The sequence below is a fragment of the Malania oleifera genome, chromosome 9 (assembly GCF_029873635.1).
Source record: "Malania oleifera isolate guangnan ecotype guangnan chromosome 9, ASM2987363v1, whole genome shotgun sequence".
Taxonomy (NCBI): Eukaryota; Viridiplantae; Streptophyta; class Magnoliopsida; order Santalales; family Ximeniaceae; genus Malania; species Malania oleifera.
The window spans coordinates 78285744-78290105 of NC_080425.1; positions in this window are offsets into that span (position 1 = coordinate 78285744).

Consider the following 4362-nt stretch of genomic DNA (forward strand, 5'->3'; position numbering starts at 1 on the left):
CTCAAAAACTACTCAACACTAGGGGAATTACACCTCCCCTAGTCTAGAAACTCACCCAGTGTGTCAAGGTCTCAGCTCCCAATGGTCACGGAGCTCTATCGCCTGGCCTATCTCTGTCCCCTGAAAAATTTAGATAATTTGGGTGAGACACATCTCAGTAAGAAGGAATAAATTATTTACAGTGTGTGGTCATATGAGTACAATTATAATACACTTTACTTTTCAAATCATCATTTCACCTGAGAAAATACACTGACAAATATATTCTCATAGTCATATAGATATACAACGCAAGCTTTTATAAGCTTTAAAATCATTTCTCAAATTCAATGATTTCCAACACATATTTACCCGCGAAGTTCCTGAGAATAGGGAAGATTACCCGCCCATACAGGTAGCTTCCCTCTGCCCTAACACGTTATGCAGTCAGGTATGGTCACATCTGATCTCACCTTACTCAGTAAGCCCTTAGGCAGAGAGTTTTACTACGCCCCAATTATTTATGTCATTAACTCACACAGTTCATTTCTCATATCTAACATTCTTTATTTCTCAATTTCCATTCTTTCTTTCATTTTTCATTTTAGCCAATTTTATCACTCTTTCATTTTCTGTTTTCATTTTACTTTCCGGCTGATGAGTATCCTTGGTATCAAGTACCAACATCGCGTCTGTAACTCATGGTCACCGTGAGGATCTTTTTATCCACGCCATGCTTCCCCCCATGGTCAAGGTTGTGCGGCTAGAAGGCTGGATCTAACCATGGTTGGCCGACCCGGTTAGATCAAAGTATCATATCACATATCGCGTCTGTAGTACGATTGGTCAGCCTATAACCCTGATCTGGACTCAAGGGGCCTAACAACCCTACAAAATGGCTCAGTGAACTGTTATGCCACACGCTCCAAGAGTTCGTGTGGTTGCACTAACACCACTAGCAACGGTACCGTGCTCAATATCATAATCATCCGTCAGGATTTGCTACCACATACCCGCAATCATTATGCGGTATTGGCATTTCATCAATCATATTTTAGTATATCACAATTCAGTTCAACATAAATATTCTCATCATTTTCTGTGCATATTTCATCATCTCGTAATAATATATATCATATTTCACGTATTTTCACATTTTCCCAAAATACTCATACTAGTAACTTGTACAAACTCATTTCTCATGCAAATAATTTTCACTCACATATAAATATCACATTTCATTAGTTTTCACTAATCACATCAATCATTCTCATTTCAATATTTTCTTAAAAAATACCCATCGTTATATTTCACATTTTTCAGCACATGTCATGTGCCACACAGTTTTCATCAAATATTCATAACATATTATTTTCACACTCCAAAATAACACAATTTAAAATCACTCAAATGCAGCACAATTTTTCTGATATTTATATCGTAATAATTTTCAAAAAAAATACCATAAACACATTTTTACATATTAATTTAAACAGTAATTCTAAAAATACTGTTATAATTTATTCCCCTTACCTGACTTACTGAGAGTCTCGCTAGAACCCAAATCCTACGCCCTTGGCACCCGAAATTCAACTCCTGCAATTTGCATTTTCCCCAGATTAATTAACCTATTTTCCCAAAATGATACTCATCTAACCTTCCCTAAGCTTCATATACCTCAAATTATCATTTAAACTATTATTTAACACCCCCACTTAATTTTTTGAATTTTGTCTGCTGGTCCCAAAATTACACCTGCGGCACTCACTTGGGCCCTAAATTTCGAAATCCTACTTAAATTCTAGATGCTCAACATTTTAACATTTTTAAATTAATCCTAATTAATTAAAAATAAGCCCTTCAATAACCCTCGTATCCCAAATTTGGGGTTTTGCCCACGACGACCCCACGAAAATTTTGTCTCGCTAGACTTGTAGAGAATCATCCCTAGATTCTCGTGGTGGTGTCCATTCGTCAATCAGACTTATAATTTGCAAGAAATTAAAGAAAAAAAAAAGGAAAAATTGGCTTACCTCAGGAGATACGTTTACGCCGCTCCTACCACCGATCTGCTCCGGTAGAAATGACGACAACAGAGAATGGAGCTCAACGGTATCTTCTGATTCTCGATTGGGGGAGAATCCGCCACGTAATAAAGGAGAGAGGGAGAGAGAATGAGAGAGAGAGAGAGAGAGAGAGAGAGAGAGAGAGAGAGAGAGAGAGAGAGAGAGAGAGAGAGAGAGAGAGAGAGAGAGAGAAAGAGAGAACCTGGGCTCTTGCGCATGAAATTTTTTTTTTTCTTTCCTTCCTTCAGGATCTTCCTTCCTTCAGGAATGATCCTGAAGGAAGATGTTTATATATAATAATAATAATAATAATAATAATAATAATAATAATATTTTTATTAATGAAAATAAAAATAAATTTTAATCATTTTTTAAAAATTTAATTAATTTATTATTATTATTTGGAATCACTCCACTAATCTTCTATATCCCTTTTTAGGGTTATTACATTCTCCCCTCCTTATAAAAATTTCGTTCTTTAAATTTGTTATTCCCCTGCTTCCCATCCTTAACGAAAATACTTCCAATTTTATTAATTACCCTCAATTATGGCGAAGGAACATCGTGGTTACAACGAGAGTTTTGGGAGATTACAACTTTTTCAAAATTCTCCCAAAGTCATTCATATTTCAAAACTAAAAACTCTATCTATCCTACGTTACATTATACAAATAAAAATATACAATATTATTCCATTCACTTAATTAACTCAATTCTAAGCTCCACTGAATAAGTGTGGATATCTCTGGCGCATCTGGTAATCTAGTTCCCAGGAAGCCTCCTCAACGGCATGATTGGGCCACAAAACTTTTACCAGTAGAATCTTCTTCGTGCATAGCTCCTGTTCCTTCCAGTCAAGAATCTGCACTGACACTTCCTCATAAGCTAAAGTATCACCCAGCTCTAGTGCTTCATATCTGATCACATGGGAGGGGTCTGGGACGTATTTTCTCAGCATAGAAATGTGGAATACGTCATGAATCCTAGATAGGACCGGTGTTAATGTCAAACGATAGGCAACTGAACCCACTCTTTCAAGAATCTCGAATGGTCCAATATAGTTAGGGTTCAGCTTACCCTTCCTCCCAAACCTCATAACTCCCTTTATCGGTGCCACCTTCAGGAACATGTGATCTTTTGCGTCAAACTCCAATTCTTGCCGACGAGTATCTAAGTAACTCTTCTGTCGGCTTTGTGCTATTCTGATCCTGTCTCTGATGAGTCTGACTTTATCCTGAGTCTGCTGTATCAGCTCTGGCCCTAATATCTATCTCTCCCTGATCTCATCCAAGTACAACAATGATCGGCACCTCCTTCCATACAGCGCCTCATACGGTGCCATCTCAATGCTGGCCTGGTAGCTATTGTTATACGCAAACTCGACCAGCGGCAAATACTGCATCCAACGACCTCCAAAGTCCAGCACACATGCTCGCAGCATATCCTCCAGAATCTGTATCATCCTCTCTGTCTTCCCATCTATTTGAGGATGAAAAGCTATGCTGGACAACAACTGAGAACCCATGGCCCCTTGCAGACTCTTCCAAAAACGAGATGTGAACCGTGGGTCTCTGTCTGAAACTATGGACACTGGGACGCCGTGAAGCCTAACTATCTCCTGGATGTATAACTCAGTCAATCTGTCCATGGAGTAGCTAACTCTGATTGTCAAAAAGTGGGCAGTATTTGTCAGTCGATCCACCACTACCCAGATAGCGTCTTGTCCCTGAAACACCAGTAGTAATCCTGTTACGAAATCCATCGCTATATGCTCCCACTTCCACTCAGGAATGTGGAGTGGCTGTAATGATCCCGCCGGTCTCTGATGCTTAGCTTTCACTTGCTGGCATGTCAAACATTGATCCATAAACTGAGCTATCTCCCTCTTCATGTTGCTCCACCAAAAGGACTCTCGAAGATCCATGTACATTTTAGTGCTACTTGTATGTACAATATACAAAGACCGATGTGCTTCCTCCAAAATAACTTTCTTGATCTCAGGATCGGCAGGAATACATAACCTTATATGAAACCTCAAGGCTCCATCATATGAGATGCGGAACTCTGTTTCCTGACCATCCTGTACTTTTCCCATAAGCTATACTAGTTCTACATCATTTTTATGGGTTGCTTTAATCCTTTCCTATAGAGTCAGCTGCAAAACCAAGTCAGCAATAAACGCCTGGTGGTCACCCTCTATCAGCCCCACACCGAGCCTCTCCAGATCCATCTGGATTGGATACTAAATCTCCACTGCAGACACAGATGAATCCACTAATTTTTGGCTCAAAGCATGAGCGACCACATTAGCCTTCCA